The 12,637-nt window shown below is 37.6% G+C and overlaps 1 protein-coding gene across 3 annotated transcripts in view; it reads right to left on the bottom strand.

The window, feature by feature from the left end:
• Cd5l (CD5 molecule like) overlaps nt 1-10,620 on the bottom strand; it is a 52,037-nt gene extending 41,417 nt beyond the window's left edge. The window contains exon 1 of one of the 3 annotated variants that reach the window (XM_078027243.1): nt 10,500-10,620. The gene's annotated coding sequence lies outside the window, so the exon portion shown is untranslated. The remainder of the gene's footprint in view (nt 1-10,499) is intronic. The other 2 variants (XM_078027242.1, XM_078027241.1) reach the window with 2 other exon arrangements.
• Nucleotides 10,621-12,637: the final 2,017 nt, after the last annotated feature.

Here is a 12,637-nt window from a genome sequence, read left to right as displayed (position 1 = left end):
GGGATAGCTTAGTGGTAGAGTGCCTAGTGTATGCAGGGCCTTGAGTTTAATCCCCAGCACCGAGGGGGAAAAAAAGAAAAGAATTCTCGGAGGTTTTCAAAAGAAGAAAATTAATATTTATTTAAGCTCCAAAATAGGTTTTACACGTGATTCTTCAAAAGTTCCCTAGTTAAGAAGAAATATCCATTATACTTTAAGGAAACAGACCCAAATACTCTAAACTATTGGCATATTTCATGAAGAGAGCTTAGTTTCTTTAATATTCCATGGGTTCAATCTGATATGGAAATGAGGACTCCTATTTTTTATTTTCCCTTTCAATTTATTTCTCATTTTCCCCTTCTTTTAATAGTTTATGCAAGTTCTTATTTTTTCTGTTTGATATCACCAAGAATAGAATCCACAGAGTAACCAAATTCAATGGGGGCAGAAATCTTATCTCTGTATTTATAAAAATGCCCAATGGTATGTATGACAACCAACTTGTTAGATGCTTTGAACAGCAGAAAGCGAAAGGACCCTTAGAGAAATCCATATCATAACGGAGTCAAAGCTCCAAAGCTCAGATAGGAAACTTCTTTGGGTAAACATGGAGCAAACACTGCAAAGCAGCACAGTCTTCTCCCAGCCCATCTGAATGATGCTCTGAATACCTCTCTCACTGTTGAAATCATCTATTTTCTTGACCAATTAAGTAAACTAAACCATGAGATACTTGCACGAAAATGTTTTCCAACAGAATTTTGATTTTTAGGCTGAAAATTATAAAAAGAATCTTACTGTTTGCAAACATCATGAGAAAAACTTAGTAGTCACTATGTAAATGCAATTTCTTTGATTTGTGATTACCTAAGTACATGAAAAGATCTGTTAGACAATTTGCTGGTGAAGAAATCAAATATGGTGCATTAAATTTATAAATATACTGGGAAGCTGTCTAGGAAATTTAATTAACTAAGCTATAAATATCCCCCTTTATAAGTACTTATTAAATGTTCATTAACATAAACTTAATTTTTAAGTATTGTGTTTTGTTTATTGTTGTTGTTAATCGACACATTGAAAACATTTATGCCATAAGCATCTGAAAATCCTGTATATTTGCCTGTGACACCCTCAAATACACTCCAAAACTCCCATTCACACTCTCCTTGGATTATATTGATCAGCTTAACTGAGCAATGAAAAGAAAATGAATTTTCTGTAAAAAGCAAGGATGGGGGGAAAGGATGAATACTTTGCGTATTAGTTTCTGCCCCTGCTAACTTCTTACACATTGAAATTGTTGTCACTTTTCAAAATCAAACGGAATCACTTAGGGTCCCTTCAACTTCTAATTTCATCCTCGTCTTTGATATGATCTTGTTCTCAGTGGGTTCACCTGACTCTTTCCTGCCTCATTTTGCTGTCATTTCGACTGACTTGGCCTAGAAATGTCTGCCAAATTTGCTTTAGACAACTTTAGCTTTTGGAAATTTGTAACAGTCTTGATGCAAAAACACACTAACTGGAGTATCTGGCTGCTGTCACAGGAATGAGATCCGTTCTGTCCTCACCAAGATGGCGTGTTCGCAGAGCTGTATTCCCAGTGTGGGCCAGCAGATGTCGCTCTTCTCCACACTTCTCACCCTCCCACATCTTGTGAAGTCCTGGATTTGTTACCAAATCTGTGACACTGGTGGGTACATTGCAGGCGTCAACTGAACCTGGGAGGACGAACTTAATCCCCAGTATTCCCAGTTTGGCTAATCTGTCGACCTCAGGGGCATACTCACAACTAGGACCTTTTTCTTCCTTTTCTATTACACATTCCCTGAACTTCTCCTGTTTAGGGTAACACATGACCCCTAACTATAGAACCAAACTTTATTTATGGGTGCACCTCATAACAGCCACTCAGTCCCCAGAGGGATTGGTCTTAGCTGTAGGGTTGGGGCAAAGGGCTACTGTGTTGGAAATGCAGTCTGTTTTCGCCCTTCAATCCACGCAGAGGACTTCGGTGACCCTAAATGGTGTAGGGGTGTCTCTCCACAGGAAAGCAAGCAAGCAGTTCTGTAGCAGCAGACATCAGCTAAGTATCCTCTAATCCAATTTAGTTCTGATGCTGCCGACCTGGAGATACTGTCAGATCTCAAGGTTGAGGTTCAGTCCCAAAGACTGTCACACACACACACACACACACACACACACACACACTATAGATAACAATCACAAGCCCCAGGTCACTTTATCTGTGCTTTGACTACTTGAATATAAATCAGGTTTTCCTCCTTGGATTTGATTAATTTTCTCGAGGTGTTCACAGAATTCAGGGAACACTTAAATTTACTAGTTTACTGTAAGGGATATTACGGAGGATACAGATAAAGAGATGCACAGTCAAGGTGTGGGAGAAGAGGCGAGTTACCATGCCTTCCTCAGGTATGCCACTCGGGGAAACTCCATGTGCCTAGCTAAGCAGTAGTTCTCTGAACCTCATTCTTTTCGGGTTTTACATTGGCTTCCAAACATGAGCACGACTGACTTAATCATTGGCCATTAGCGATCACCTTAACCTTTAGCCCCTCTCCTGTCCCCTGAGGTTGGGATGTGGGACTACGGTCTTGGTTGGCTTGGTGTTTCAGATGACCTGCTCCACCGTGAGGCTACCTAGGGGCTGCCAGCCAGCAAGCAGCGCATTAGCCTATGAAAAGACACCATAACTTCAGAGATGTCAATGAGTGGTGTGTCAGGAAGTGAGGGCAAACACCACAAGTATATTTCACAGTATCACAGATCCGGGAACCATCCTCCTTCTAGGAAAGATTGAATTCATGACAAAATTGGATATCCATGGAAGTCAAGTTTAAACACAACACATCTGACCTGCAGAGGGAGTTATTTCCCTTCACATCAATGAACTCACCTAACAACATAACTCCAGCTCTCCACCCACTACACCCAGGTCCACCTGCTCTGTGTCTTCCAGGGCTGTTACCAACATCTCACAGTTTTCTCTACAATATCCCTTCAACTTTGCGAGGGTACGTTAAAGACCGTAACAGTGCAATGGGTATATATTTCTACTTATTTATATATAAATGAGAGACCATGGATATCTCTTTCCCAACTCTCTAAAAAGGAAGAAATTTCATTGAATAATGCAAAGCCAAATTTCCTTGATATCCCTTTTCTTTTTCTCTCTCAAAATTACACTCAGCACAGCAGCTATTCATTCCAACACTTAAAAAAGCTCTTGAAATAATCTAGTTCCCCTAGCTCTGTTTTTCCACCACCTCTTCTATCTCTAACCAGCTTCGCTCTTTTGTTTAGTTTTTTTTTTCTTTCGCCATTACCTCTGTACCCTTTCTCAAGGAAATCAATCACTGCACTCTCAGCTCTGTTTCGAGTTCTGTTCCAATTATTGTCTTGGTCAGGTCCAGACATTGAGCAGAGCAAGCAAAGGATTCTACTTAGAAAGAGGAACAAGAGGACGGGCATGTATATTTACATTTCAGTATTTTCCTAGGCACAATGCAGTTAAATTAACAAAAATAAGTGTAAAGGATAAAATGCAATGATCATAGGTCATTTGGAAACAAGAACATTGCTAGTGGCATCAGAAAATGTTGTTTTTCAGGAAAAAAAATGTTTGCAATATATATAAAAAGATTTGTTCTAATTCTTTCTGATTCAGTCATCCCATTTTAGAAAGATACCCTCAAGAGGAAAATAAATGTCATGATGTACAAAGATATTTGAAGCAGTGTACAGTGACATGAGGTAACAGCGGATGTCTTAAATACCACATCAGAGTCACAGCCAAAATCATTATGAAACATACACATCAGGATGCAGCCTAGAATCTAAAAAAACAAAAACAACAACAACAAAAAAAACCATTTTCACTTTGTAAAATAGAGGCAAACAAGATTCAATGAATAATAGAAGGAATAAGCCAGGGCCCAATTCTTCCCAGCAGGTGTGACCCACCCAAGAGTCGTTTATAGATTTGTTTTAGCCTTGGTAGCTCCCCGTACCCAATGAGGAGCCTTGAATTGCAAGTTTTAAAAAACAATGAATGGTTTTCAATCATTTTTCCTCCCTAAGACTTTTGATGGAGATCATATGCTCCAGTACAGGCACAGGAGAATAATCTAGAGCCAGAGAAATTTGTCTCAATTAGCTGGACGTGTCAGGAGTAAGCAAAGGTAAGTAGTAGGTAGGAGATGAAGAAAAAAGAGAAAGCAGAACAATTTAGTCTCCCTGAGCTTCCAAGATCTGCAGTCCAGAAAGTTCACCTTCTCCCCAGATTCTGGTATCCAATTATTGATACACAGCCTCGGGTCCCATGCCCCCACACTACTTCAGCCTCAGAGAATCACCATCCTGCACTAGCATCAAAAGTTAAGGGCTGGGATGTAGCTCAGTGGGAGAGCGCTTGCCTAGCATGAGTGAGACTCTGGATTCCATGTAGGACATGGCGATAGCTCAGGCTTTTAACTTGGGAGCTAATAAAAACAGACACTGTATTCAGCATCCAGCATGTAATCATTATTTCCCTTTGAAGGGAAGTCAGTGATAATTGCCTGAGAAGTAACCCTTTTAAGTGATCTAACTCATTCCTGGAAATCCCATTCACTAGTTACGGCTACTTCTCCTTCATCCAGGTTTCTGTCCCTGGATGACAGACTAAAAGGAAACTTATCAGTGCTTCTGTAAGATCTTCAGGACCGCCTTCTGTCCCAGGAGTGAGGAAGGGAGAGCAGGGTTACTTGGCTCCCCCTTCAGGGCTGGCCTCTCTCAGTTCAGAAGTGTTTCCCTTCCTCTGGGAAGCCACAGCAGCTTCGTTCTGAACCGCAGAAGTTGTGCACTGATTCTGTACCCGATATTTACTTCCTGTGGATCTCCTCTGCATAGGCTGCACCGTTCTCTGCCAGTGATTGATTTGCACCATCTTTTTTCCTCCTTTCTAGAGCCAGAGCCCTTCCCAAGCAGATCTGAAGTAGCCCATGGAGCCTGATCGCAGCTGAGCTGTGATCCCCTTGCAAATCCACGAAGTGACGCTACAGTAAGACGGGACCTTCATACCCTGACCGTGTTCGTTCTTTCCACCAGCATTAGGCATTGGTGTGTTCGGGGCTCTAGGTGCCTGCATGATCTGACAGTAAACAGAAGAGAAAGTCTTTGCCTATGGGAAACTTATATTCTAGTGGGAGAGACGACATAAATAAAATACATAGTGCTTCATGTACTGTTTGTTTTTTTTGAAAATTTGAAACAGCTGGTTTTAGTATTCGTATTTTAAAAACCACACACACTGCAGTCAGAAATGATTTGTTTGCTAAAGAATTATGAACTGCCAATGTGTATATCTGCCATAGTGGCAACTGTACAAGAGTTCATTTTCACAGAATAACAGGTCTTACAATATGTGTACTCATCGGTAACTATAAAATTTTGAAATGTTCGTTCCTGCAGCAAGAACTTATGATGTCATCCAATGTGATTTGCCATAAAAAGTTGTTGGACTTCCCATATTTATTCCAATCCAATGTACTGAAAATTCCAAATGTAATAGGAAAAAAAAAATTCAATCACAAAGATGGATTTAAACATTTCTGAATAACACTTTATCCTAACTTGTGAGTACAGGAAATTTTGGTGTGCTACTTATAGAATCTTCTTAGTCTTGCCTTTCCTTGGACTCCAATCATTCTAACAAATCTGTGTATAGGAGATTTGACGAGAGTATATAATACTTGAAAATAGCATTCCATTGTCTTAGTATCTTGAAATACTATATATAATCTTGTTATACTGCTTAATCAAGAAATGCCAAGTTTAGGGATTCAGGATATGGAATGTTTGGCTAAGTGCTTACCAGTTTATCTAAGTAGATTTCAACCTAGCCAGGAGTTGTATAATATTGGACCTGTGTGTTCTTTGTGTAGGCATGAGGTTTTATGACACATTACAATTTTTTCTTACAAAATTTTCTTAGCATTTTGCTGAAAAACATGTTTTCTCTTAAGTTAATATAGGGTATGTTAAGATGTGTATTTGGAAGCAGACCAAAAACAAACTTTTAAAAGGAAGGGAAAAAAAGTATTTTGAAAAAAAAAATAGATTCTGGCTTTCTTTGAGTATTTATAAACTGCTGCTAAAATACTCTTGAATGTGGTATTTAGGAAGGTGCAAATCGGTAGCATCTTTTTTTTTTTTCATTTATAGCTTTTTCTAAATAAGATCATAAGAAACTGCCTTGTACTTTCCCTTCAAGTACTCTAGATACTTCAAGGTTTTGATCTGAAGTGCAGGTAAAACTCTTTTATTCTCAAACTTAATAAACTAAAAGTTAACAATACATCGGATGGTGAGCAGAATATGAACACACAAGTCCACTGCCCAAACAGGAGCGTTCTTGCGGTATTGGGCCCAGAGATTAAAGAATTTGAAACAAGCGTTTTCCTGACTGGAAAATCAGAGCTCTTCTTGAGGTGAGTGGGCTCGTAATACCTGAGCTAGAAATTAAATGCAGAAATATGAGAGAACACTATAGCTATCTTGAACATCAAAAAAAATAAAACAAAAAAATAAGGAACCGTGATGAATGAGTTAGTGGTTACCACTCTAGGCTGCACACTAATCAATACAGTTGCTTGTAATTTCTAATCTTAAAGAGTTTGGCGTCCTATTTAAATCCTCTTTTACAATAAATTATGTAAACAGTGTTGTTCTATAACTCCGATTATAATGCCCATCTATAAAAATAATAGTTTTTTATTTCAGATATGCTCAAAAGCCAAACTACTCCATTTTTCTCTGTTTATCAAACCTGACAATTTTGAAAATACTTCTGGCATAGAAATGCTGAATACGTTTATCCAGAGTTTCAAGCCCATTTTCAGTAGGCATTTTCTCAAAAATGATGTGTTGTGCTGTGTTCTCTAATATCATATGGTCAAATACCCTGTTGCCTTAGGTTTTTCAGGGGCAGGAATAATCAAAGAAAATGGGATGGAATGTTGCTATTCACTTTCAATACTAAATTGTGCTTACATCCACTATGTTCATTTTTACCATACATTAACCCCCAAAATACTAAGGAGAATGAAGAGTGTTAGCTGAAAACTGGAAGTTGGTCGCAGCGGTCGGTACATGCCTATAATCCTAGCTACTTGAGAGGCTGAGACAGGAGCATCCCAAGTTCAAGGCTAGCCTGGGCAACTGTCTCAAAATAAAATAAAAAGGGCTGGGGATGTAGCTCAGTGACAGAGCACTTGCCTTTTACGCCTATTGTCTGGGTTCAAGCCTTAGTACTGGGGGAAAAAGAAAAAGAAAAAAACAAAGAAATAATCAACCATAAAAATTTTAATCTTTTGTTAAAACTCTGAAACTGTAACAAACTGCTCACCAAACTGAGGTAGAGGTAGACCCTAATGTTATTCCATGTGTCAGAGTTTAGGTTTTTCAAAATATGTAATCTTGAAAATAGAGCTGACCACAGGGAGAAGATGTTAAGAAACCATGAACAGAACTTCCAAGAATCATGTGATAAAGTGAAAAGTCCAAATTTAAGATTAATGGGGATAGATGAAGGTGCAGAGATGCAAACCAAAGGAATACATGATCTTTTCAATGAAATAATATCAGAAAAAAATCCCCAAATCTAAAGAATAGAGTGGAAAAATCAAATACAAGAGGCTTACAGGTCCTGTAAGGACCCCAATTTGTGCAAAATTACAACAGACCCACCTCAAGGCACATTATAATGAAAATACCTAGCAAACGGAATAAGGATAGAATTTTAAATGCTGTGAGAGAAAAGCATCAAATTACATATAGGGGTAAAACAATACGGATCTCAGCTGATCTCTCAAAATAGAACCTCAAAGCTAGGTGGTCCCGAAAAAACACACCAAGCTCTGAAAGAAAATGGGTGCCAACCAAGAATCCTATAACCAGCAAAATTAATCTTCAGATTTCAGGATGAAATTAAAAACTTCCACAATAAGTAAAAATTAAAAAAAATTTACAACCAAGAACCCTGCACTTCAGAATATTCTCAACAAAGTATTCCATGAAGATAAAATGGGGAAAAAAAAGTGAAAACCAATGAAGGGAGGAACTACGCTAAAGGAATGGTCAATCAAAGGAGAAACTGATTCAAATTAAAAACTAGAAATAAACAAAAATGACCAGAAACACAAATCATATCTCAACAATAACCTTAAACATTAATGGCCCAAACTCATCAATCAAAAGACACAGACTGGAAGATTGGATTAAAAACAAGACCCAACAATATGTTATCTCCAAGACAAAGCTCTCATAGGCAAAGGCATTCACAGACTGAAGGTGAAGGGAGGGAAAAAGACATATCCCTCACACAGATCCTATAAACAAACAGGGGTTTCTATCCTCATGTCAGATAAAGTGGACTTGAAGCCAAAGTTAATCAGAAGGGACAAAGAAGGACATATCATACTGCTTAAGGGAATTGCACATCAACAAGACGTAACAATTATAAATATTTATACCCCAAACAAGGGAGCATCTACCTATCTCAAACAAACCCTTCTCAACATCAGTAATCAAATAGACCACAACACAATAATACTGGGTGACTTTTTAACACACCTGTCACTACTAGAGAGATCTTTCAAACAAACACTTAACAAACTATGGAACTAAATAAGACGATCAATGATTTAGACTTAACAGACTTATGTAAAATATTTCATACATAAGTGAGAGAATACACTTTCTTCTCAGCAGCACATGGAGCCTTCTCTAAAATAGACCATACTTTATGCCAAAAAGCAACTCTTAACACATACAAAAAAAAATAGATGATACCCTGCATCCTATCGGATTATAATGGAATGAAATTAGACATCAATGACAATAAAAAAATAGAAGCTACTCTAATACCTGAAGACTAAATAATATGCAATTGAATGACAAATGGGTAACAGAAGAAATCAGGGATGAAATAAAAACACACCTAGAGGTAAATGAGAATAGTGACACAACATACCCAAATCTCTGGAACACTGAAGGCTGTGCTAAGAGGAAACTTTGTTGTATGGCTCTCATTCATTAAAAAATAGAAAGTCAACAATGAGACTTTACATTACATCACAAAGCCTAGAAAAGAAAAGCAAATCAACACCAAAGGCAGCAGAAGACAGGAAATAACTAAAATCAGAGCTAAAAATCACTGAAATTAAAACAAAAAAAAAAACAAGTCAAAAAAATGACAAAACAAAAAGTTGGTTCTTTGAAAAAAATAAATAAAATTGATAAACACTTAGTCATGCTCATGAACAGAAAGAGAGAGAAAACTCAAACTACTAAAATTCATGATAAAAAAAGGAAATATCATGACGGACACTACTGAAATAGAGAAGATAATTAGAAATAATTTTAAAAATGTATACTCCAAAAAAATAGAAAATCTTGAAGGTAATGACAAATGTCTAGAGACACATGAGCTACCTAAACTGAACCAGGCAGACACCACACAATTTGAACAGCTCAGTCTCAAGCAATAAAATGCAAGATGCCATCAAAAGCCTACAAATCAAGAAAAGCCCAGGACCAGAAGGATTCTCAGCTGAGTTCTACAAGGCCTTCAAAGAAGAATTAACCCCAATACTTCTCAAATTATTCCATGAAAAGAAGGGAACACTTCCAAGCTCATTCTAGGAAGCTAGTATCACTCTGATACCCAAACCAAACAAAGACACATCAAGGAAAAAAAACTTCAGACCAATATCCCTGATGAACACAGATGCAAATATTCTCAATAAAATTCTGGCAAATCATATACAAAAAACATATTAAAAAGATAGTGCACCACGATCAAGTGAGGTTCATTACAGGGATGCAGGGTTTGTCCAACATATGGAAATCAATAAATGTAATTCATCACATCAGTAGACGTAATGACAAGAATCATGATCATCCCAATAGCTGCAGAGGAAACATTTGACAAAAATACATAAATGGATATTCATGTTTAGAACACTAGAAAAACTAGCTATAGTGGAAACATACCTCAAAAATTATAAAAGCTATCTATGCTAAACCCAAGGCCAACATCATTCCAAATGGAGAAAATTTGAAAGCATTCCCTCTAAAAACTGGAACAAGACAAGGATACCGTCTTTCACCACCTTTATTCAACATTGCCCTTGAAACTGTAGTCAGATCAGTCAGAAAGAAAAAAGAAATTAAAGGAATACAAATAGGAAAAAAAGAACTCAAACTATCACTATTTGCCAATGACATTATTCTAGAAGATCCAAAAAACTCCACCAGAAAACTTCCAAAACTAATAAATGAATTCAACAAAGTACCAGGATATAAAATTAACACCCATAAATCAAATGCATTCCTATACATCCGTGATGAATTCACTAAACAAGAGAAATTAGAACTGCCCCATTCACAATAGCCTGAAAAAAAACTTAAAATATTTGGAAATCAACCTAACAAAAGAAGTGAAAGACCTTTACTGTGGTGAGCCGTTCCTGTGGACTGTGGTCGCCATTACATGATGGCGCTGGCTCCGCTGTGGTCTGTGAAGGACAACTCCTTATCAGAGAGAGTTGGCGTATTGTCAACTCCTTATCAGAGAGAGTTGGCATGTCGTTTTCTAGCACCCTGTGAGAAGGGTCCACGTGGCAGCTTCGCATTGGGGTTCGCGGTGCTTTATTAAGGCTGGGAGGGGCATCCGAGGATTAGAAGAATTATTAGAAAATGTCAAGGGCCTGAATAAACTGCTGAAAGAAGATTCCTGAGTCGCATCTTCCTTGTGGGCAAGGGTGTCGTGACACTTTACAATGAAAACTACAGAAAACTAAAGAAAGAAATGGAGGAGGACCTCAGAAGATGGAAAGACCTCCCATGCTCTTGGATAGGCAGAATTAACATTGTCAAAATGGCCATACTACCAAAAGGATTATACAGATTTAATGCAATTCCAATTAAAATCTCCAATGACATTCCTCATAGAGATAGAAAAAGCAATCATGAAATACATTTGGAAAAATAAGAGACCCAGATATCCAAAGAAATGAAGCAGGAGGCATCACAATACCAGACCTTAAATTATACTACAGCCATAGTAACAAAAAGGACATAGCATTGGCACCAAGACAGATATGTAGACTGGTGGTTCAGAATACAGGACACAAACCCACATAAATACAGTTATCTCATACTAAACAAAGGTGCCCATAACATACATTGGAGAAAAGATAGCCTCTTCAATGAATGGTGCTGGGAGAACTGGAAATCCACATGTAGCAAAATGAAATTAAACCCCTCTCTCACACCCTGCACAAAAATCAACTCAAAGTGGACCAAGGTCTCAAGCACTAGAGCAGAGACCCTGCACCTATTAGAAGAAAACGTCAGCCCAAATCTCCACCGTGTTGGCTTAGGAACTGACTTCTTTAACAAGACTCCTAAAGTTCAAGAAGTGAAATCAAGAATCAATAAATGAGATGGATTCAAACTAAAAAGCCTCTTCCCAGCAAAGGAAACAATCCATAACGTGAAGAGAGCCTACAGAATGGGAAAAAATGTCTACCACACACACCTCAGATAGATAGAGCATTCATCTCCAGGATAAATAAAGAACTCAAAAAACTAACACCAGAAAAACAAGTAACCCAATCAATAAATGGGCAAAGGAACTGAACAGACACTTCACAGAAGAAGAAATATAATCAATAAACATATGAAAAATGCTCATCACCTCTAGTAATTGGAGAAATGCAAATCAAAACTACTCTAAGATCCCATATCACTCCAGTCAGAATGGCAATCTTAAAGAATACAAGCAACAATAAATGTTAGTGAGAACACAGGGGAAAAGGTATACTCATACATTGCTGGTGGGAATTTGTGCAACCACTATGGAAAATAGTATGGAGATTCCTAAGGAAACTTGGAATGCAAAGACCATTTGATCCAGTCATCCCACTCCTAGGTTTATATCCAAAGGACTTAAAATCAGCATACTAAAGTGACCTAGCCACATCAATGTTTATAGCAACTCAATTCAGAAGAGCTAAACTATGGAACCAATGTAGGTGCCCTTCAACAAATGAATGGATAAAGAAACAGTGGTAAATATAAACAATGGAATATTACTCAGCCTTAAAGAAGAATGAAATTATGGCATTTGTTGGCAAGTGGATGAAACTGGAGAATATTATGCAAAGTGAAATAAGCCAATCCCAAAGAACCAAAGGCCAAATGCTTTCTCTGATATGCAGATGCTAATTCACAACAAAGGGTGGGGGTGGGAATAGAATTATTTTGGACTAGACAGAGGGGAGCAAAGGGAGGGGAAGGGGTATGGGAGTAGGAATAATAGTAGAATGAATCAGACACTATTACCCTATGTGCATATGTGATAACATGACCGTACATCACGTACAAACTGATGAATGAGAAGTTATACTCCATTCATGTATGATGTGTCAAAATGCATTCAACTGTTTTGTATGACTAATTAGAACAAATTAAAATACATATTAAAAAAGATTTTTTATGTCTTTCACTTTAACCTCTGTGTATTTTTTCATCTGATTATATAAACATGATTCAATCTGAAGTGTATATCATGAAAAATAAT

Source organism: Ictidomys tridecemlineatus, chromosome 11 (genome assembly GCF_052094955.1).
Source record: "Ictidomys tridecemlineatus isolate mIctTri1 chromosome 11, mIctTri1.hap1, whole genome shotgun sequence".
Taxonomy (NCBI): Eukaryota; Metazoa; Chordata; class Mammalia; order Rodentia; family Sciuridae; genus Ictidomys; species Ictidomys tridecemlineatus.
The sequence above is the reverse complement of the archived record's forward strand: the minus strand, read 5'-3'. Positions and strand labels throughout refer to the sequence as shown.